The 24,684-nt window shown below is 43.1% G+C and overlaps 1 pseudogene; it reads left to right on the top strand.

Moving 5' to 3' along the window:
• The first annotated feature begins 1,648 nt into the window (after window positions 1–1,648).
• Window positions 1,649–19,168, top strand: LOC132344429 (ubiquitin-like modifier-activating enzyme 1; annotated as a pseudogene).
• Window positions 19,169–24,684: the final 5,516 nt, after the last annotated feature.

The following is a 24,684-nucleotide window of genomic DNA, read 5'->3' as shown; positions in this document are numbered from 1 at the left end:
CTCTTTGGGCAGAGTTTTTGGAAGCTCTTGTATACCCTAAAGTGAGCTTAAGTGGTGGTGTAAGTGCCAGCACAGGGGCGTAACATCCAAGTGCAGGGTGGATGTTCCCCTTTCTTCCCTTGGGTTCCAAAATTGGACCTCAGTACACCAGAGGCCCCAATTTCTGCCTTTAGACGCTGAGGCCCAGCATATGTGGTAAAAAATTCTTATTTCCTAGTATGTTACAGTACCAGGTTCAGAATCACTAATCATGTATTCCTAGGAAGACTTTAAATCAAGTTATTACCCTCACAGCTTCCAAGAAGAACCAGAGACCAGGCAAGGTCTTTTTACGCTTCAATTCCCTCAAAGAAACTTTTCTCTAACATCTTGCTTAGACACCATTTTTCTCACTCGTTTTCTCCTCCTGGTCACAGTTCAGAGATTAAAAAAAAAAAAGTGCAAGACCAGTGAATACTACTGACCCTAACCCCTACTTCAAGACCCCATCCACACAGCTCACCTTCCTTGTAATCCCGAGATCACTCTGGACCCAGTATTTCCAGTTAAAATACAATGTGTGTGTGTGTGTGTGTGTGTGTGTGTGTTTTAAGCATGTCAGTTCATTGCTACATCACTTTTAAGAAATGTCCCTATAACCCAAGATTTCTGCTTAGTGGCCCAGCTCCAGAAATTCCACTTTAGCATTTCCATCAAGAAACAGCTCTGAATCCAATTTTGTCATTCACTAACATGCTATACTGCTATGCCAGTACTTGCTGTTGGAGAATACCCAGTTTTTTCTTGTGTCATAATTCTTTTCAAATAACCCCAAGTATCTTTTCTCAGAAACCCCTAAGGGGTAAGACACCAGCCAGGAATCCTTTGGATACATAATCCTTCAGACATCCTTCCCCTTTACCTCCCATCACCGTGGCAGCATCTGATAACACCCTTTCAGATTTTGGTCCTAATCATCCCTATTAGAGGCTCATCATCCCAGTCTTGCCTTGTGCTCTATGTGTGTATTCAACAAGTAGCTGGTTTTCTAGCTTTTTAAAAAATCCAGTTACTCCACATTGCCTTAGAGTATACCCAGAGTGCCTTGGGAGAGCCCCTGAATCCTCGTTCAGAAGCTGGAAACCTTCACTCACAGTCTCAATGGTCCATGTGGCATTATAATAGCCCCTCCTCCAATAGCGTTATATCAGTCTGCCTCTCCTTCTCAGCATCTGTTCATCTTGCCTGAAACCCAGCCAGACTTCATGATCTAGCCAGTGGGTGGTCACTGAGTCTTTGGTTTATTATGTTCCTGAAAGTCTTTTGTCTCTTCTGATCCTAGGGAATGCCAACTGTCTGAGCTCAGCCTTCTGTTTCTTTCCACTCACGGTGGCTTTAGTACCTAGCATGTCTTCATTCCTGTTTTCTTAAAATGAGATTATATAGTCCTAAACCCCTTCTCTCCCTCAGAGTTGCCATTATCAAAGAGAAAAGTCTGCCTACATCTGGCTCATCTCTGACCCTTTTTCTGAAGATGTCCAGGGCCACTGTTGAAGAAACAGTGTGTGTCTGGGCCTGATTCAAAACCAAGTCCTGATTTCTCCTCTGCTTGTTCTCTAATGTCCAAAGACCCATCAGAATCACCCAGCGTGAGTGTCTGACATAAATCATGAAGGTGGGATGGAATTGGTGGTGGTGGGAAAGTATCTCTGTTATTTAGTAAGCTCTTCTTTTATCTTGTTGAAATTTCTTTGCCTCCATTCGTAGGGAACGCCAACAAACGGCAGTGAAACGGACATAGATGAAGGTCTTTACTCTTGACAGTTGTTAAGTGTGACTCAGCCTGGTTACATGAAGCAGGAGAGGGACAGAGAATATAAACGGAGATGGGCCAGGCCCTGACCCAGAGTCTTCTTCAAATCTGGCAGATATGGCCTTGGCCATGAGGCTGTGAAGCATCTCCAGGCATCCAGTGTGCTGGTATCAGGGCTTCAGGGCCTAGGGGTGGAGATTTCCAAGAATATCATCCTTGGTGGTGTCAAAGCTGTCACCCTGCATGATCAGGGTACTGCTCAGTGGACTGACCTATCGTCCCAGGTACCTCTTTCTGACTCCGTTTCCTTGCCCAAGCACAAAACTGCCTGATCTCTGCATTCGCCTCACTGTTTTCCTTTCTATACCTTGTAGTTCTACCTGTGAGAGGAGGACATTGGTAAAAACTGGGCTGAGGCATCACAGCCCCACCTTGCTGAACTCAACCGCTATGTGCCAGTCAACTCCTACACTGGGGCCCTTGTGGATGACTTCCTTAGTGGTTTCCGGGTATCTTGCAACATCTACTTGCCTTACTTTTCTCAGATCCATTTTCTGGTTTGTTTGCTTGTTTTCTTTAACGGACTGAGCATGCCGGGTGCTGAAACACTGCCTGGAGTTTCCTAAAAAACTTGGGCGCTGAAACTCTTCTTTTGTGGTAGATCCTTACCCTGCTGAAAAGAGAAGAACATTTGCACAAAGATTCTTTCCAGACTTTTGCGGAGCAGGGTTAGCTTTGTCCTGTTTTGTTTAGTTTGAAAATGGAAACAAAATTGTAGGATCTGGGGTTAAATGCCAACTTTTACAAAGTATGTTAAAGGGCTTAGAGGATTGTAGGCAGGTAGGAGTGGGTGTTTATTTTTAAAATAAGTGAATTAGTTGGTCTTCAGATTCTGTCCTGTTAATATCTCTTTACTTTTCATGTCATAGTCTGGGAATTCATATTTTTCTTGAGTTTTCACCACCACTGAACGTGATGCATGTACTTTATATTTGTAGACAATATAGAACCAGAAAGCTTGAGACCTGACCTTCTGCCAGTTCCTGACCTGCCTTTCTCCTTTATTTTCTTACTCCCCTTTACCCCAGTGCCAGTCCTTTTCACAGTGAGCTTCTTTCTTGTTACAGGTGGTGGTCCTTACCAACTCTCCTTTGGAGGACCAGCTGCAGGTGGGTGAGTTCTGTCACAGACACAGAATCAAGCTGGTGGTAGCAGACACTCAAGGCCTTTTTGGGTGAGTGCCAGCTTCTCCCTTTATCCCTAAATCCTTCTTAGCCCAGGCCCAACACCCCTGGCTCTCTGTCCGAATGATTCTCTTAGGAAAACCATGAATACAAGTCTGCATGTCCACCTCTGCCCATAGTGCGTAAGCACTGTCTTATTACCAGCATGGTGCCTGACTACCCAAGTTCCTGGTCTCAGTTGTGTTTTCTCCTTTTATAGGCAGTTGTTCTGTGACTTTGGAGAGAAAATGATCCTCACTGATTCCAATGGGGAACAGCCTCTCACTGTTATGGTGTCTGTGGTTACCAAGGTATGGAGTCTGGCCCCAGGCAGCCATGTTTGTAGCCTTAGTCCTTGTCTGTGCTCCTGGTACCTGGATTCTACACGAGACTATCTTTACTTCTCTTCCAACCAGGGCAACCCCGGTGTGGTCACTTGCCTGGATGAATCCCAACATGGATTTGAGAGTGGTGACTTTGTCTCCTTTACAGAAGTTGAGGGCATGAATGAACTCAATGGCATCTGTCTACTAGGGATCAAAGTCCTGGGTATGCTAAGCTGGGGGTCAAGAAATGAGTACCTAGAGCAAAGGGAGAATTGTCCCTGTGGTCATATGTATGTGTACGGAATTGCACCACAGGCCAGGAGGAGATAACTCTGGAATCCCTCACCTGGGATTTATAAAACATGCATCCATGTAGCCTTAGTTGAGATCTGTGAACTGAAGCTAGAAGCAGAAAGATTAATACTACTAGCATTTGATTCCATTTGGCTCATTGGCTGCACCTTTCTTTTATTTTTTCTTTAACTTTTAGACTGTGTAAAAGTAAATTCTGCATTTGCTTTTCCAAGTAATACTTCATTAGTGCACACACACAACAAAGGATTTACAATTTCATGTGTGTCATAAACTTCTTCAAGCATTAGAAAGCTAGAAGAGCTTTTTTATTTTATAATCCTTAGGTTAAAATTATTTGTTTGGGTTTCACAGATTCATGTTCTCTACATTTAGATGTGCGTCCAGTACCATTTTGCTTCCACCCAAACTCTATCATATGTTGAACTTGAGTGGTGACTCTTGTTGCTTTCTAGTGTTTGAAATTGTTTTTCTTTCAAAATGCCTGATTTTGAGAAAACATTTTTGCAGCATGTAGCATTCTAGATATCATTGCTTAAAGATGTAGTACTGTTCTTTCTTGCCTGTTTTCCCCAAGAAGTCTCCTGTTCTTAGCCTTGTTCCTTTGTATTTAATGTTCTTATATTTTCTATCACTGACCTTAAGAAATAGATTGATGATTATATACCTTAGTATATTTTGTGATTATGATAGAGTGTCGTGTAGTTTTCTTGGTGCTTCCTTTCAAATTTATTTTACCTCTGAGATCATAGCTTTATCAAATTGGGAGTATTCCTGCTCCCACCCCCACCCCCACTTCATTTGGGCTCAATCCTACTTTCTCAGCCCACTCCCCAGTCCATCATCTCTTTGCAGATCTCCAATTACATGTATTTTAAGCCACTTTACTTTTGGGGTTTTCTCCCTGCTCTTTGTTGTATTGTGGATAATTTCTTCTCCTTTGTTAAATCTCCTACTTTTTTTCTCATGTGTTAATTTGTTAAACATAGCAAGTTTATAAAGTCATTGCACACATACATGCATGCTAAGTCACCGAAGTCGTGTCCAAGTCTTTGCAACCCTACAGATCATAGTCTGCCAGGCTCCTCTGTCCATGGGATTCTGCAGGCAAGAACACTGGAGTGGAATACCATTTCTTCCCCCAGGGGATCTTCCCACCCAGGGATCAAACCCGGGTCTCTTTTAATGTCTCCTGCATTGGCTGGCAAGTTCTTTACAACTAGTACCATCTGTCAAGTCATGAATATATTTTATGCATCAGCATCAGTTCTCAGTAATCCTGAATATGGTAAAGAATGATTTGGAAGATATAAAAAAGACACATGGCTGCTTCATGTGAAATACGTGGAATCTAATAAATCCCAACAAAGATGTGAGCCAAAAAAGTTTTTTAAAGAAATAACGTTTCAAAGTTTAAAGATTTGATGAAAATTAAAGCCAGATATACATGATCTGGAAATATTTGATGCATGCAAGATAATTGTGGATTTTAGAGTTTTCGAGCTTCATGTTTTGTTCCTTTCATAAGTTTTGAGCTTAACTCGTGGATGTTGGATCCTTTCAGAGATTGCTTCTTTATGCTCCGGAGTGTGACATATTAGACATAGAGAACCTATGTCTTTGAGGAAATCAGCATTGTGGGGTTTTTTTTGTTTGTTTGTTTCTAATGAAATTATTTTTAATTGAAGTGCAGTTGGCTTAGAATCTTGTGTTAGTTTCTAGTAAAGTGATTTCTATATACCTATATATATACATTCTATATACATATATATATATATATATACATTCATATACATCATGTTATGTATTCTTTTCCATTATAGTTTATCATGGGGTATTGGAAATTGTTCCTTGTGCTATTATATAGCAGGACCTTGTTGTTTATGCATCCTGTGTATAATAGTTTGCATCTGCTAATCCCAGGGTAGAGCTGGGTGGTGGAGAGGGAGAGAGGGAGGTTCTTCCTTTCTAGTTTTGATAGTACTGTTGATCCTGGGAGGGTGTGAATTAACACATAAGTCTTCATGGTTTTTATCCTACAGGTCCCTATACCTTAAGTATCTGTGATACCTCAAATTTCTTTGATTATATCTGTGGCAGCATCGTCAGTCAGGTCAAAATAACTAAGAAGATAAGTTTTGTGAGTATGTGCAGGAGGGTGTACTGTAGGGGGTCCAGGTATTTCTTCTTTGGTTTTGTTTTGCTTTTCTAGTTCTGATGTGCTGGTCTCTGTTCTCCACCAGAAATCTTGCTCAACTCACTGGCAGAGCCAGACTTTGTGATAACAGATTTTGCCAAGTATTCTCGCTCTGCTCAGCTACACATTGGTTTCCAGGCCTTGCACCAGTTCTGTGCTCAGCATGGCCGGCCCCTGCTGCCCCACTAGGTAGGTGGGTTAGTGAGCCAGCCTGGGTCCTTGCACCAAAGCTCCACCATTTTGTCTTCTTCCCTTTACTTTTTCTACCTCTCCCTCTCCCTACAGTGGCCTGACTGAGTCTTTGTGTCTTGTGTCGCACCAGAAGGATGCAGTGGAACTGGTGACCCTAGCAGAGGCTGTGAAGGCTCAAGCCCTGCCAGCAGTGCAGCAAGACAGTTTGGATGAAGAGCTCATCCAAAAGCTGGCTTACATGGCTGCTGGGGATCTAGTACCCATGAATGCCTTCACTAGGGGCCTGGCTGCTCAGGAGGTTATGAAAGTAAGTTTGGGTGGAAGGACAGTGGTGGAGTGGACAAGGTGTCTTTCTGACTGTCCTACTTGCTGTCAGGCTCTGATTAACCAAGGATCACTTCCCCTTTCTTACCTCCTCTTTAGGCCTGCTCTGGAAAGCTTATGCCTATTATGCAGTGGTTGTACTTTGATGCCCTTGAGTGTCTCCCTGAGGACCAAGAGGCTCTTACAGAGGACAAATGCCTTCCAGTATGTGATAGGGGCCCACAGAGAAGGTATTTCTTTGGTCCTCTCTGACGTACCTTTACTCTAATCGTCTCCTCCCTTCACATGATGCAATGCCAGAACCGTTAATGATGGGCAGGTGGCTGTATTTGGCTCCAGCCTGCAAGAGAAGCTGAGCAAGCAGATATACTTCTTGGTGAGAACTCCTATTGGGCAAAAGCTACTTTTATTTATTCTAGTTTGGGCCACCTCTTCTGAAGTATCCTGTTGCCTTGGAAGGGAGGGTGTTTGACTGTACCTTAATCCCTTCTGTGTACCATTTTATTTTTTTCATACCAGGTCCTTTGTTCCTGGTCTTCTGCCTCTTTCCTGATGACCATGCATTTTTATGCTCCTGGGACTTAACTTCAATACTAGATTCTCTGGCCCAACACTCTCTTACAGCCTCCAGGAGGAATAAGGACTGAGGGGTGGCATTGTTACCCGAGTGCCCCTAAACATTACCTCTCTCTCTTCTTGACTGCCTCTCAGGTGGGTGCAGGGGCCATTGGCTGTGAACTGCTCAAGAACTTTTCCATGATTGTGCTAGGCTGTGAGGATGGTGGGTCAATCACAGTTACAGACATGGACATCATTGAGAAGTCAAATTTGAACTGACAGTTTCTGTTCCGTCCTTGGGATATCACAGTGAATGAGATGGACAGGGTTAAGTTGTTGCATTTTTCTCCTTTTTCTTCTTATCTGTCATACTGACTTAGGTCTTTTTTGTTTCCCCATTTCCTTCAGTTCCTCAATTTTTCTCTACAGTTCAGTCTTTCAGCAGATATTCACTGAGTACTTACATCTTGCATTTGGCATTTTACATCTCTCCCTACTCTTTTTTTCCTCTGATTTTTAGTTACTGCTTACATGAGGTTACAGAAACTGGGCTATAGGTGAAAGGCTTATATAAAAGTCAGGGTTATTTTTTGCTTGCTTAGTGTCTCCCTTTACTTTTATCATGCAGGTACTAGGCAGTACTTTGATAGTTGAGAAATTAAGAAAATAGAGAATTTCTGGTTTTTTCTGATGCAATGCTAAAAGATGGAGAGATTCTCAAAATTCAATGGAAGTAGACAGCACTCTTTCCTCAGGTCCACAGATGTGTCAAGACTTACGAGGATGTTATTTTCTTTTTATTCTCATTTCACCAGTGGAATGGGGAATCTTCCTCTCTACTTTTGAAAGCTGTCTGAAAAGGACACGGTGTTTTCCAAATGACTAGATCAATGTATGATGGTACAATTTCCTTAATTGTACATTAAGGAAAGATCCATTCAAAATGTGTTGAAAAACAGTGGATGTTGATATGGATTCCACATTTCACCTTGCAACTACATTTGTAGTCACTTGTCAAGTGTTATGTATTTTTTTTAATATCACCTAAAACTGTTCCTGAAACATTTTTTTGGTAAGGCTGAATATCCCTTATGTTCTTTTAAACAAAATATATATTGCAGTAGTTGTGAAAAGTCATCTGTCTTCTAAAATAGCTTAAGAGAAATTTGCAAAACCATAAATACACTCGATCCCTGTCTAATAGTACAGTTTTTCTCCATGATTTTACTATATAATGGAATTATCCTAGTCTTAAACAGGCTAATATTATTTAACCATTCTCTGTTTAGAGGTCTAACAGAGCCAAATAAATCCACACATCCAGGTTATAAGCCATCAGAACTGTGTGGGCCCTGAGACAGAGCATGTGTATGATGATGACTTCTTCCAAAACCTGGATGGTGTAGCCAATGCCCTGGACAGTGTGGACACCCGTAAGTGTTCTGGATGGGTGAGAAGATGGCCAGAGCGATGTATGTGTTTTCAGGAGGCAGTGTCACCATCTCATGTACTGATGGTTACCTCCCCTTCATCTGCTGACTCTTTTCCACAGGCAGGTACATGGACTGCCACTGTGTTTACCACCATAAGCCACTTCTGAAGTCAGGCACACTGGGAACCAAGGGCAGAGGCATACAGCTCCAGCCAGGACCCTCCTGAGAAGCCCATCCCTATCTGCACGCTGAAGCACTTCCCAAAAGCCATCGAGCACACTTTGCAGGTGATCAGCTGTGGGGGTAGAAAGAGGTGGAACAGTAGGCATCTGGACAGTGCCAAGCTCTTTTGATTCCAGTGATGCGCACCTCAGTGTATATAAAATGTGCCCTGCCTTCAAATCTCCTTCATTCACTTACACCTAGTACCCTAAACTTTTTGGAATGCTTTTTCTTAACTTGTGAATTTTAGTTTGCAAACATACAGGGAAGTATTATGTATACTATGTAAACTATTTTACATAAGAAATGTATATCTAACAAGTGAAGATGTTTTTCTTAATATACAGGATATTGTTCTCTTGCTAAACAAAATCATCTTCTTAATATCAGCTCTGCTTGTTATTTAAAGGCCTTTCTAACACTGAGTACATAGTTTTGAATATAGCTTTCTGATTTTTGTCCAAAAAACATTTAGCAGCTTGTCAGAATAATTCTGTTTATATAATGCATATATATATTTAAAGGCCTCTCTAACACTGAGTACATAGTTTTGAGTATAGCTTTCTGATTTATGTCCAAAATATATTTAGCAGCTTGTCAGAATAATTCTTTTTATATAATGCGTATATATATTTATGTATAGAAGCACATATCTTTCATCTAGATTGACAACGTAAAAGCCTTCTGTTAACTGGCACTCAGAGCCTACTCCTAATTCCTGTGTCCTTTTCGGTCCCCAAATAACCATCATTTTATGAAAATATTTCTTAATGCAGTTTTGAGTATGTTTAGGAAGTATGGGAATAGTAAAAAGAAAATGAGAAGAAACAGTTGTATCTGTCACTTTTCCTTTCGGGATGAGTTTATACTTAGGGATTCAGTATGCATGTGTCTCTCTGCCTGTCCATGCCTTCCATGTTTGTGTGTGTATGTATATGTTTATAGTCAGAGACAGAGGGAGAGGTAGTAAGATGTGTTGGTGTGTGTGTGTGTGTCTGTCTGTTTCTCTGAATATGTAAAACCTTTGCAAGATTATGGTTCCATTACTCTGTTTCTTTCGACTAACATACAGAGAGGCCAGTAAAAGGGCTTTTGAAACAAATACCTGTTTGACACTTGGACTTAAGCTCTTCATGCTTCAGATCCCCTTATCTGTAAAATGGAAATGAAACTTGTCAATCTGACAGGACTTTTGTGAAGCATTTACATTTGGTATGTCCTTGTGACATTCACAATAAGTTTAAAATACATACCTGTGTGGTGGTTCTTTGATATTAACCTCTTGAGGTATAGATATTAGTGATGTAGAGTTTTGAAATGAGGATAGAAAAGACAAGATGTGCCTGAAGGTCACAAAAGTGTGGCAGAGCTGGCATTTGAATCTGGATCTCCACCAACAGGATGCTTCACATCACTTTGCCTGGGACTGTATTTATTTATCTCTTTAGTTCTCAAGGGGCAAAGTGCTATTATCTTCTGCCCAGTCCGCAGAAAATCACTGTGGCAGGATCGTTCCTGCTTTATTCTTCATGTGAACTTTTTTCTGTAATTGAGGCATGACATACCTAGGCTAGCATGTACAACCTCAGAAGAAGTTTTCCACAAACTTAGGCTTGGCAGTAATCTCTGCCCAAGAGATTGATTTTTATTTGGAATGGTGGGGGGTTCAAAAGTTTGAGGAGTCCCATTGGTAGGGCGTCATTCCTCTGTTTTCCCATAGCAGACATGCTCTTCCCTGTTTCTGTATTTTCCTGATGGTCTCTCTAATGCCTGCAGGAAACTTGTTTCCTGTATCTCACGTAATGTTTTCTGCTCTGTCTTCAGTGGGCTCAGGATGAGTTTGAAGGTCTTTTCAAGAAGCCAGCAGAAAATGTCAACCAGTATCTTACGTGAGTACTTTGGTGCAAATGCCTGCTCACCCTGCCTCTGGCCTGTCAGTCAAAGTACTCTGTAACCATTTAACAGTTAGGACCTACTGTACTTTTTTTTTTTTAGGGGTTTGGGGGACACACCAAGAATCACACCAGTGGTGTATGGACACTTAGTTCCATAGTCAGGGATGGAAACCATACTCCCTGTGGTAGAAGCACAGTTAGTGGTACCCAGGGAATTCCCTGGTCTACTTTCTGAATAAATTAATGGTTGCTCGGGCCTTATACTTTTGGAAGACAGGACTGACTCTCCACAGACATAAGCTTACTGCTAAGATCACTTTGTAATTCTGCATTGGTTTCCCGTCTGATTCTTGATAGAGACCCCAAGTTTGTGGAACGAACGCTGTGCCTGGTAGGCACCCAACCTCTGGAGGTGCTGGAGACTGTGCAGTGCAGCTTAGTGCTGCAGCGGCCACAATCATGAGCTGACTGTGTGACCTGGGCATACTACCACTGGCATACCCAGTACTCCAACAACATCAGACAGCTGCTGCATAACTTTCCTCCTAACCAGGTAGTAACACTGTTACAGGGACCATTTGTCAGAATAGGTCTACTGGGAACAGTCTGCCCTAGCCTTGTTTAATTTACTTTTTATTTATTTTTATTTTGTTTATTTTTTTTGTTTTTTTTTAAAATTTTATTTTATTTTTAAACTTTACATAATTGTATTAGTTTTGCCAAAAATTTTACTGTCATATACCCTATCTTATGTGTTTTTTTTAAATTTTATTTTATTTGTAAACTTTACATAATTGTATTAGTTTTGCCAAATATCGAAATGAATCCACCACAGGTATACCTGTGTTCCCCATCCTGAACCCTCCTCCCTCCTCCCTCCCCACACCCTCCCTCTAGGTCGTCCCAGTGCACCAGCCCTAAGCATCCAGTATCATGCATCGAACCTGGACTGGCAACTCATTTCATACATGATATTATACATGTTTCAATGTCATTCTCCCAAATCTCCCCACCCTCTCCCTCTCCCACAGAGTCCATAAGACTGATCTATACATCAGTGTCTCTTTTGCTGTCTCGTACACAGGGTTATTGTTACCGTCTTTCTAAATTCTATATATATGCGTTAGTATTTTTAAATGGAGGGTAGTTGCTTTACACTATTGTGTATTGCCACTATTGTGTAAGTGTAAGCCACTATTTGTTGTAATTGTGTAATTGTGTATTGTTGTAATTGTGTAAGCCACTATTGTGGGCTTCTGCCATGCTTTTGACATGATTCATTACAGTTAATCCAGTTGTGGCAAGCTCAGCAAGGCTTTGAGAGCTCTTAAAACAAATAAACCAATGAGTTTTGAGGTCAAAGACTGCCACTGTTCTCCTCTAATCCCCAGTTACTGTTTCCTCTAGCCCTGAGATGCTTGGTATCAATTTCCTTTAGACATAGGATATGTCATTCTAGATTCCCAGTCAGGACTGTACAAAGTGTAGAAGAAAAAATTCAGAGTTGATGGCATCGAATCTAGCTGTGTCCTCTTGGAACTAGTTATGCAGTTCCTCTCTTCACCTCAGCATAGTCATCATGGAATTAGGTCATAATGGTGACCTAATTTCATGAGAGTTTTGTGAAGGTTAATTTCTCTTTATTAAGTTAGTAAGTTAATTTGTTAGCACAGTGCCTGGAGGGCTTCCCTGCTGGCTCAGTGGTAAAGAATCTGCCTGAAGTGCAGGAGACCTGGGTTCGATCCCTGGGTCAGGATGATCCCCCGGAGAAGGGAATGGCTCCTCACACCAATATTCTTGTCTGGAGATTCCCATGGACAGAGGAGCCTGGTGTGCTGTAGTCCACAGGGTCTCAAAGAGTTGGACATGACTTAGCATTTGAACAACAAGAACACAGTGGCTGGCAGTCCGTAAAAGTTTCATCAGTATCTCTGTATCTGGCAGAAAGCAAGTGTCAAAATATAGTGAATTGGGCCCTCCAGGACTGAAAGTGAGGAGTTGTGGTTATCAGAGAGACTTCTTGTGGCAGGTTCTGCTCCCCTAAATCTTTCTGTTTTCTAGATTACAGGTTCAGGAGCCCCTTTCTGGTCTTGCCCCAAATGCTGCCCACACCCACTCATCTTTGATGTCAACAGTGTAAGTCTACTCTCCTGGGTCTCCTGCAGTTGGGTAGAAAGTCACTAAACAGGTGGTAAGGAGGCCGAGCCTCTGTAGGGGAGTACTGATGTTCTTACCCCTCCTTACCTTGCCTTCTCTTAGCCCCTGCATCTGGACTACGTGATAGCTGCTGCCAACCTCTTTGCCCAGACCTATGGGTTGATGGGCTCTCAGGACTGGAGTGCTGTCACCATACTCATTCAGTCTATGCAGGTCCCTGAGTTCACCCCAAAGTCTGGCATCAGGATCCAAGTTTCTAATGAGGAGCTGCAAACCAGTTCCTCCATTGGTGAGAGCATTTTCGTTGGGCTGCAGCCACCACACTACTGTAGCCCATGTCCATGCAAGCCTCTTGTGCACTCGTGTTTTGCCCCTGGCTCTGCTCTGAGATCTCCTGTCAGAGATTTACCCACTGCCATTTTTCCTTGCTTCTTCAGTTTCCAGTAGCATTTGACTGAGACAAATTTTCTCTCGTACTGCTTCTTTCTTCTCCTTCTCTCAGGAAGACCAGGTTGTCTTTTCTTTGTGTGTTTTTTCTTTTCTTCTTCTTTTTTTTTATGCTATTTCCTATACTTCTTGTGTTCTTCTGAGGGTAGAAATGGATATGATTTCTACCAGTAGTCTCTCTGTCTGATTTCTTCTCTGGTTCCTCTTGACAGATCTCCTCATCTACATCCTTACTTCTCTTTAATATGTATCATTAACCTGTTATTAATCTGTGCGTATATCTTTCCTCATCTCTCTCTCAAGATATGCCTCATTGCTCCATGTGTAACTGTCCCTTAACTCAAAATTCCAGGTCACCCTTACCCTTCTCATGTTCTATAAATCCCTGTCTACATTTTATCTTCTTTGAATGTATCCCTCAACTTCTTCCTTTGAATATCTGTCCTCTCCTCTTATATCTCTTGCATTTTTTGTCTGAAATAGCCACTCTCTCAGATGCCTCTTTGTATATATTTCTCTTTAGGCATCTCCCTTTCAGAGAGATGTCTCCCCTTCAGGTACTTTCTACTATCTTCTTTCCTGTACATTTGTTTAATCTGCACTGGTTTTCACCTCCTTCATTCTCAGATAGGTCCTGTTTACCTCATTTCACTGCTCTCTTCTTTCTCTTAGTGCTTTTCCCCGCAATATATTCCGTCTGTATCTGTTATGCCCTGGTCTCTTGTTTGCACTAGTGTCTTACTCCTTATCTCCTCTTGTCTCTGTCTGTCTGCTTTAAGATGCCTTATATTTATGTTTTCATTGACATCCTGTGTTTGTTTGTTTAAGATTTTGGTAAAAAACACAAGAGATTTTCCATCTTAAATCATTTTCTAAAAAATATATTTCAGTTCAGTTCAGTCGCTCAGCCGTGTCCTACTCTTTGCGACTCCATGAGTTGCAGCATGCCAGGCCTCCCTGTCCATCACCAACGCTGGGGTTCACTCAGACTCACGTCCATCGAGTCAGTGATGCCATCCAGCCATCTCATCCTCCGTCGTCCCCTTTTCCTCCTGCCCCCAATCCCTCCCAGCATCAGAGTCTTTTCCAATAAGTCAATCTTCACATGAAGTGGCCAAAGTACTGGCGTTTCATCTTTAGCATCATTCCTTCCAAAGGTCACCCAGGACTGATCTCCTTTAGAATGGACTGGTTGGATCTCCCTGTAGTCCAAGGGACTCTCAAGCATCTTCTCCAACACCACAGCTCAAAAGCATGAATTCTTTGGCACTCAGCTTTCTTCCCAGCCCAGCTCTCCCATCCATATATGACTACTGGAAAAACCATAGCCTTGACTAAATACAGTTACATTGTACAGGAAATTTCTAGAACCTAAATTGCAAATCTTAAACCCTAAACCCATCCAACAGTAGCACCCCAGTCCCCTTCCCCTATACCTCTGGCAGACAATAATGTATATTCCATCTCTATGATTTTGACTTTTAGGTACCTTATGCAATAACTGTCTTTCTGTCTCTGGCTAAGCATGTAGTTCTGAGTCCATTTATGCTATTAAACAGCAAGGATTTCAAATGTTCCTTTTTAAGGAGGCTTAATGTTTCACTGTGTAGAGCTGACTGTATAGAGCTTCTCTATCTTTGGCTGCAAAGAATATAATCAGTCTGAGTTCAGTGTTGACCATCTGTTGATGTCCATGTATATAGAGTCTTCTCTTGTGTTGTTGGAAGAGGGTGTTTGTTATGACCAGTGCATTTTTTTCGGCAAAACTCTTATTAGTCTTTTCCCTGCTTCATTCTGTATTCCAAGGCCAAATTTACCTGTTACTCCAGGTGTTTCTTGACTTCCTACTTTTGCATTCCAGTCCCCTATAATGAAAAGGACATCCTTTTTGGGTGTTAGTTCTAAAAGGTCTTGTAAGTCTTCATAGAACCGTTCAACTTCAGCTTCTTCAGCGTTACTGGTTGGGGCATAGGCTTGACCAGGAGCTGACTGTGGCTCAGATAATGAACTCCTTATTGCCAAATTCAGACTTAAATTGAAGAAAGTAGGGAAAACCACTAGACCATTCAGGTATGACCTAAATCATATCCCTTATGATTATACAGTGGAAGTGAGAAATAGATTTAAGGGCCTAGATCTGATAGATAGAGTGCCTGATGAACTATGGAATGAAGTTCGTGACATTGTACAGGAGACAAGGATCAAGACCATACCCATGGAAAAGAAATGCAAAAAAGCATAATGGCTGTCTGGGGAGGCCTTACAAATATCTGTGAAAAGAAGAGAAGCGAAAAGCAAAGGAGAAAAGGAAAGATATAAGCATCTGAATGCAGAGTTCCAAAGAATAGCAAGAAGAGATAAGAAAACCTTCAGCGATCAATGCAAAGAAATAGAGGAAAACAACAGAATGGGAAAGACTAGAGATCTCTTCAAGAAAATTAGAGATACCAAGGGAACATTTCATGCAAAGATGGGCTCAATAAGAGACAGAAATGGTATGGACCTAATAGAAGCAGAATATATTAAGAAGAGATAGCAAGAATACACAGAAGAACTGTACAAAAAAGAGCTTCATGACCCAGATAATCACGATGATGTAATCACTGACCTAGAGCCAGACATCCTGGAATGTGAAGTCAAGTGGGTCTTAGAAAGCATCACTCCGAACAAAGCTAGTGGAGGTGATGGAATTCCAGTTGAGCTATTCCAAATCCTGAAAGATGATGCTGTGAAAGTGATGCACTCAATATGCCAGCAAATTTGGAAAACTCAGCAGTGGCCACAGGACTGGAAAACGTCAGTTTTCATTCCAATCCCAGAGAAAGACAATGCCAAAGAATGCTCAAACTACCACACAATTGCACTCATCTCACATGCTAGTAAAGTAATGCTCAAAATTCTCCCAGCCAGGCTTCAGCAGTGTGTGAACCGTGAACTTCCTGATGTGCAAACTGGTTTTAGAAAACGCAGAGGAACCAGAGATCAAATTGCCAACATCCGCTGGATCATGGAAAAAGAAAAAGAGTTGCAGAAAAACATCTATTTCTGCTTTATTGACAATACCAAAGCCTTTGACTGTGTGGATCACAATAAACTGTGGAAAATTCTGAAAGAGATGGGAATACCAGACCACCTGACCTGCCTCTTGAGAAATTTGTATGCAGGTCAGGAAGCAACAGTTAGAACTGGACATGGAACAACAGACTGGTTCCAGATAGGAAAAGGAGTATGTCAAGGCTGTATATTGTCACCCTGCTTATTTAACTTCTATGCAGAGTACATCATGAGAAACGCTGGACTGGAAGAAATACAAGCTGGAATCAAGATTGCTGGGAGAAATATCAATAACCTCAGATATGCAGATGACACCACCTTTATGGCAGAAAGTGAAAAGGAACTAAAAAGCCTCTTGATGAAAGTGAAAGTGGAGAGTGAAAAAGTTGGCTTAAAGCTCAACATTCAGAAAACTAAGATCATGGCATCCGTTCCCATCACTTCTTGGGAAATAGATGGTGAAACAGTGGAAACAGTGTCAGACTTTATCTTTTTGGGATCCAAAAATCACTGCAGGTGGTGACTGCAGCCATGAAATTAAAAGACGCTTACTCCTTGGAAGGAAAGTTATGACCAACCTAGGTAGCATATTCAAAAGCACAGACATTACTTTGCCAACAAAGGTTAGTCTAGTCAAGGCTATGCTTTTTCATGTGGTCATGTATGGATGTGAGAGTTGGAGTTTGAAGAAGGCTGAGTGCCAAAGAATTGATGCCTTTGAAATGTGGTGTTGGAGAAGACTCTTGAGAGTCCCTTTGACTGCAAGGAGATCCAACCAGTCCATTTTGAAGGAGATCAGCCCTGGGATTTCTTTGGAAGGAATGATGTTAAAGCTGAAACTCCAGTACTTTGGCCACCTCATGCGAAGAGTTGACTCATTGGAAAAGACTCTGATGCTGGGAGGGATTGAGGGCAGGAGGAGAAGGGGATGACAGAGGATGAGATGGCTGGATGGCATCACTGACTCGATGGACGTGAGTCTGGGTGAACTCCGGGAGTTTGTGATGGACAGGGAGGCTGGGTGTGCTGCGATTCATGGAGTTGCAAAGAGTCATACACGACTGAGCGACTGAACTGAACTGAACTGAATGTTTCCCTGAATGGATCGACCATGTTTTTGTATCCATTCATCCATCCCTGAGCAAGGTGGGTTGTTTCCATCTTTATTACAAATAGTATAACTGACTAAACCTTTCTTAGTGCCTCAGTCTTTTCCCTCAGTGTCTCTAGATATACTCCTTTTCAAGTCCCACACACCGTTCTACTTGTTTTTTCTTTGGGGTGTTTCTGCCTTACCTTTCGTGCTTCATTTGACTCTTTCCCATGATGTCTCTCCATTTTAAATCCTTTATCTGTGTGAATTTCTCTGCCATACTATGGACTCCTGCTCTCACTTCAGACCCTGGTCTGGAATCTAATGTGTATCTGAGGACTGGCATGTAGTACCTCCTTTCTGCAGATGATACCCACATGCAGGAGCTCATAGCTATGCTGCCCAACCCACAGAGCCTTTCTGGGTTCAAGATGTACCCAATCAACTTTGAGAAGGTGCTTAGGAGGGGGGTACCCTCAGCAGGATAGGAGGATGGGCTGAGCCATCTTTAGCTTTTGTGGGGTTTACACGCTTACCATATGGCCTAGTTATTTTGCATTCTGGGACATCTTTGGCTGGACTGGCAGGTAATGGAGGAGAATAGATGTCAGTCCATACTATCTAAAAACCTCTGGTTCCTAATCTGCTTCCTCTATTCTTCCTCTGTCTCCACTCAACAATAGGATGATGAGACCAACTTTCACATGGATTTCATTGTGGCTGCATCCAACCTCCGGGCAGAGAAGTATAACATTCCCCCTGCAGACCGGCATAAGGTAACAAAAATTTGCATCTAACCTTGAACCCCTTGCAAATTTGAATCTGCCACATAGGACCTTTTCAGTGGGCCCTCAACCTCTCTTAACAACCACCTCTGCTCATCACATTCTGTGTCCTAGAGCAAGCTGATTGAAGGGAAGATCATCCCAGCCATTGCTACAACCACAGCAGCTATAGTTGGCCTTGTATGTCTGGAGCTGTACAAAGTGGTACAGGGACACCAACAGCTTGAGTCCTATAAGAATAGCTTCATCAACTTGGCCCTGCCCTTTTTCTGCTTCTCTGGGCCCCTTGCCCCACCCCACCACCAGGTAAAGTCTTGCTTTTTGTGGAAACATTTGGTAGTACACATCAGTGAGTGATACTGTGTATGTATATGAGTAGACAGTATATGTATCTTACCTTGGATAACTGGCTCTGCTTTTCATCATTCTGGAAGTTTAATTTTGTGCACCCTGTGTTCATTGTTTGAACCTGTGCACTGTGGAAATGAAACTGTCATATTTGTGATTTAAAGGAGAGAGTCTAACAGGGGCTTATCCCCTGATTTAATCTACTGTGCTTTATCCTACAGTTTTATAGCCAAGAGTGTACACTTTGGGATCACTTTGAGGTCCAGGGACTGCAGCCTAATGGTAAAGAGATGACCCTCAAGCAGTTCCCTGACCACTTTAAGGTAAGGCCCTTTCTTCACTTACTACACCTAGGGTAGTGCTTGCCCAGGTCCCTGGTATAGTCCATCCTAGAGACACTGTGGCCCCTCCTTTCTAATGTCTTCCGACAGAGCACAAATTGGAGATCATCATGCTATCCCACGGTATATCCATGCTCTACTCCTTTTTAATGCCACCCAGCAAGCTGAAGGAACGGATGGATCAACCGTGAGTTGGACTCACTGGGCAGGGAGAAAGAGGTCCTGTCTCGGCTAGGAAGCATCAGCTATCTGTGCAACTCACGTTTACTTATATGCCCCTTTATATCCTTTCCTCTTTTTCTACTTGCCTGACCCTGTTATTCCTCATACTAGGATGACAGAAATTGTGAGTCAAGTATCAAAGCAAAAGCTGGGACACCACATGCAAGCATTGGTGCCTGAGCTGTCCTACAATGATGAGGATGGTGAAGATGTGGAGGTTCCCTATGTATGATACAGCATTTGCTAATTCCTTTATGTTCCTCTTCCATGTTTCCAGTCATCTCAACTTTCTGGCAAAAGCTGAGCATTACATCCTTTTGGACGTAATTTCTTGTTGCTGCTTTCTGTGTTCAGCATTGGAATTCTTAATAAAGAGGCATTAATCCCAGTGTGTCATATCCTTCCTTGGGCAAAGGCCTGAACCCAATTGTCTTTGGAAGAAGCAGGTTCGCATATTAATGCAAAAGGTTCCACACTGCACCAGCATGGAATTTCTCTCAAATCCAGGGTTATCAGATCAGATTAAATCCAGTTCTGCCAGATGCTTGTCTTGCATCATTTTCCTCCTGTCCTCTGCTTACAGAGAAATAAAGACATTTGTAGGTTAGATGTAGAGCATACATATCTAGCCTTGCTGCTGCTGCTGCTGCTGCTGCCAAGGCACTTCAGTCATGTCCGACTCTGTGCGACCCCAGAGAGGGCAGCTCACCAGGCTCCCCCATCCCTGGGATTCTCCAGGCAAGAACACTGGAGGGGGTTGCCGTTTCCTTCTCCAATGCATGAAAGTGAAAAGTGGAAGTGAAGTTGCCCAGTTGTGTCCAACTCCTAGCGACCCCATGGAATGCAGCCAACCAGGCTCCTCCGTCCTTGGGATTTGCTATGCAAGAGTACTGGAATGGGTTGCCATTGCCTTCTAGCATTACCATGTGTGTTAAATCTGATTCAAGATCTACTATCTTCCCTTCCTGCAAGTATCTTGCAATGACAGTTTGCAAGGTGGTAGACTCTGGGTCTGGATTATGGGTCTGAATTCTGAATCTTGCCTGTGTGAATATTGTTTGTTTCATCTCTTGAATGATCGGATGAAGAGTTGTTTGGAAGAATAAAAAGATTTAATTAATACCTCTAAGTGTTGAAAGCAGTACTGCACATGATACTTTTTTTTTTTTTTTTCATTGAGAATTTACTTTAGCTTCTCTGAGTCCTAGATCTTGGTCCTCTGCTAGCTTACTTGCACTCAGATGGTTTACAACCATGCATTTTTGCTGTGCAGGAGCCTGATCTTAAGTTCTACTTACCTGAGGTTTCATGGACTTAAAATGTACACTCATGAGGAATGTACTGACTAGAGAAGAAAAGTCCTTTTGTGTTGGACCCTGTTTCCCTCATCTCTGGGTCTCCCTGTTTTTCCCTTGAGTATCAGCAGACTGGGAAGTCTTAAAGGGTTTTATCTCCTAGATGAACTGTAAGGGTACCAACAGTGGCTACACAAGCATTGTTGAGCACACTAGGCATACTGTCCAGATAGCTGAAGAATCGAGTGTTTTCGGCTGCCACCATATCTCTTCCTTAGCCTCTGGTACCAACTTGGGTGGTTAAAGGTAGCTACTCATACCCTCTGTATGTCACCCAGATATGTAAAACCCTTGTTCTTATACATCACTTGGAAATATGCCTTATTCTCCACTCACAGCTGGGTATTGGGAACAGCTCAGCCAGTCCATGAACCAGACAGGCCTGTCAAAATCTAAGATGGTGTCTGGGCCAGCTGCAAGCCAGATACCGTGTATGTCCTTGACTCTTTGTGGCCATACTATTAATCTGCTGGGTGACCTCGGTTCTCCCATATGTTCTTTTTGTTCCCAGCAAAGCCTTGGGCATAAGGAGCAGATTTTCTTTACCACCGGTATCTTCCTGAGTGGCAGTGCTAGCTGTTGAGTTTAAATGGAGAAGTTTCCACAGGATAGGCACTTTTACATCATACTTGCTCTACATCACTGAAGACGCTAACATTTATCCACTGTTTCCATCATCCTGGTCTTTGAAGGTTGTCTAGAAACTGTATTCTTCTCTTTCCTCCACTCTCATATGTCCATATTTTCTAGCCCAGCATTGTAAATCTGTCTGCACAAATAGTTCTGTTGCTCAGTACTGTAGCCCTGAAACCTCATGTGGCTGTTTAGCACTTGAACTGAGGCTACTACTACTGATTTACTTAATGCTTCATTTTTTTTGTAACTTGAAATGTATACATGTAGAAAGGGGCTATGCACTGAACAGAAATACGTCCCCACTTCTTAGCCTTCATGTCAATCAGCTCGTGAATCACTCAAGAGTCATACACACTGCCAAGGACGAGACTCCAGAGAAAGCAAAGAATTCACATCAGGACTATCAAGGTGAGCAATGAATGGGGCATCTTCAGAAGGACCACTGTTACCAAGTCCATGAAATGAATACCAGCCATTTCTGAACTGACCCCCAGGGGCACTGGCTCCATACCATGTCTCTCAAGAACCAAGGTCTCTGCATGCAAACAGCCCACATTCTTGCTTCCTCTCTGTTAGCTCCCTAAGAAGCACACTCCGGAAGAGAGGCAAAAACATACACACAACCCAGAGGCTTTCATCAGCTTTCTGCACTACCAGGTAGGCGGGAAGTGCCTGGAGGCTTGCCATGCTCACAACCTGTCCTAGAATGCCTGGGGTTTTGCACGGACAGCCTACCTTAGCGTGTCTCACATTTTGTGTCACATCATGCCAGTGTGTGCCACCCTCAGGAAGAGATCATGCTGGCTGACGGGCTGATCCTGGGCAGCACCGGCCCAGGACCTTCCCAGGTCTCCTAATGACATGTGTGGAACAAGTCTCCAGTGCAGCAGACTCTCTGTGCCACTTTGTCCTTTGGGTCTCTGCCCTTCACTTCAAGACCTTGGCCTCCTCACCATCCCAGGTGTGCCATAGCCACATCCACTATTTCAACTGGCTGGCCCATGTCCCCACAGACTATGGGGTACACAGGCAGTGGTTTCAAAACCTCACGCCACCTGATTTGCTCTGTGTGAATCCTCAGACAATGTACCCCCTCTTACCGGTCCAAACACACACAACAACACTGTAGAAATGGTGAGCGTGTTTTGTGTTTGGTCTAATTGCTGATTTCTGGAGTCATGGTCCAGAGTTATCACTGGCCATCCTTTGCTCATTCCCATCTTGGACAGGGTCACTGTGGAATATGTCGACCAACCACCCTCAGACTGGGGACGCCTCTTGCCTCCTCTTCTGGTTCTCAGCACATCCTTTCCTGTTGCTTTCATCTCTGCATCTGCCCTGGGCCAGACACACACACAGACACACATAAACACAGGCGACACAAGCTCACACGTGTATACACATGCTCGGCATGGGGACAGAAACACAAATAGGGGATACAGGTGTAAGAGAAGCTGAAGATGCCCATGTCCTGCAATGTTGGAGATGGTGTCATTAGGAACCAAGTCTTGCTCATGGGGCTCTCTGGCCACCTCCTCCCCCAGCTCTTCTGTATTTTCCCAAGGCAGCCTTAAGCCACTTCCAGCACAGCATCTGTGGTGGTGGTGAGACTCAGTCCCCTACCCACCCAATTGCAGTCTCCCTCATTGACCTTCTTTTTGATCATGTAGCTAAGAAAGTCTTCATCTTTGTCGCTGATCATGATGGATGCTAGAGGATGGTTCATAATCTGCTTTAGGTCAAGGAGCCATTCAGGACACATGCCGGGCCAAGAAAAGCCAGGAGCATCAGTCCTAGTCTGGAATGGAAGAAGGACACTGGAACAGACATCTGCAAGGATGCTGGGCACTCCCCCTTGGACGGCCACCACTGGATGGCCTCAGGCCCTGCTGTACCTTCAGACAGGCTCATGGCTCTGGGTGGCTTATGATGTTGTGCATCTGAAGTGATCTGCATTCCCCAAGCAGGGGCTGTTTCTGACTGCTACTGTCCTCCCCTGACCTATGAGCTGGGTAGCAGCACGTCACTGCTTAAATGGTCAGGAATTGCAGTCCTTGTTAAAAAACGTGTCAGAAAGCAAGGGGTGCTATCTGTGTGTGTGTGTTTGTATGTGTGCATGACTTCCATGGCTCAGCTATTTCCCAGTATCATCCACATTTACAATAACAATGGCCGAGGCTGCTCTGGTGTATTGTCTCTGGTCATTCCTGACCTAGAGGCCTCGAGTGCTGTTCCTCCTCAGATCAGGCCTGCAAGAGACATCCCAAGTGGTGGCTGCGAACTTACAGCTGTGGCCCTAACCAGACTCTACTCTGCTGTGCCTTTCCATTCAGTTCAGTTCAGTCCCTCAGCCGTGTCTGACTCTTTGCAACCTCATGAACTGCTGCACTCCAGGCCTCCCTGTCCATCACAAACTCCGGGATTCACTGAAACTCACGTCCATTGAGTCCGTGATGCCTTCCAGCCATCTCATCCTCCGTTGTCCCCTTCTCCTCCTGCCCCCAATCCCTCCCAGCATCAGAGTCTTTTCCAATGAGTCAACTCTTCGCATGAGGTGGCCAAAGTACTGGAGTTTCAGCTTAGCATTGTTGTTCCAAAGAAATCCCAGGGCTGATCTCCTTCAGAATGGACTGGTTGGATCTCTTGGAAGTCCAAGAGACTCTCAAGAGTCTTCTCCAACACCACAGTTCAAAAGCATCAATTCTTCGGTGCTCAGCTTTCTTCATAGTCCAACTCTCACATCCATGCATGACCACAGGAAAAACTATAGTCTTGACTAGACAGGCATTTGTTGGTAAAGTAATGTCTCTGCTTTTGAATATGCTATCTAGGTTGGTCATAACTTTCCTTCAAGGAGTAATCATCTTTTATTTTCATGGCTGCAGTCATCTGCAGTAATTTTGGAGCCCCCAAAAATAAAGTCTGACACTGTTTCCACTGTTTCACCATCTATTTCCCATGAAGTGGTGGGACTGGATGCCATGATCTTAGTTTTCTGAATGTTGAGCTTTAAGCCAACTTTTTCACTCTCCTGTTTCACTTTCATCAAGAGGCTTTTTAGTTCCTTTTCACTTTCTGCCATAAGGGTGGTGTTATTTGCATATCTGAGGTGATTGATGTTTCTCCCAGCAATCTTGATTCCAGCTTGTGCTTCTTCCAGTCCAGCGTTTTTCATGATGTACTCTGCACAGAAGTTAAATAAGCAGGGTGACAGTATACAAGCTTGACATACTCCTTTTCCTATTTGGAACCAGTCTGTTGTTCCATGTCCAGTTCTAACTGTTGCTTCCTGACCTGCATACAAATTTCTCAAGAGGCAGGTCAGGTGGTCTGGTATTCCCATCTCTTTCAGAATTTTCCACAGTTTATTGTGATCCACACAGTCAAAGGCTTTGGTATTGTCAATAAAGCAGAAATAGATGTTTTTCTGCAACTCTCTTTCTTTTTCCATGATCCAGCAGATGTTGGCAATTTGATCTCTGGTTCCTCTGCATTTTCTAAAAGCAGCTTGAACATCAGGAAGTTCACGGTTCACATATTGCCGAAGCCTGGTTTGGAGAATTTTGAGCATTACTTTACTAGCATGTGAGATGAGTGCAATTGGGTGGTAGTTTGAATATTCTTTGGCATTGCCTTTCTTTGGGATTGGAACAAAAACTCACTTTTTCCAGTCCTGTGGCCACTGCTGAGTTTTCCAAATTTGCTGGCATATTGAGTGCATCACTTTCACAGCATCATCTTTCAGGATTTGGAATAGCTCAACTAGAATTCC

This window comes from Bos taurus, chromosome Y, assembly GCF_002263795.3.
Source record: "Bos taurus isolate L1 Dominette 01449 registration number 42190680 breed Hereford chromosome Y, ARS-UCD2.0, whole genome shotgun sequence".
Lineage (NCBI taxonomy): Eukaryota > Metazoa > Chordata > Mammalia > Artiodactyla > Bovidae > Bos > Bos taurus.
The sequence above is the reverse complement of the archived record's forward strand: the minus strand, read 5'-3'. Positions and strand labels throughout refer to the sequence as shown.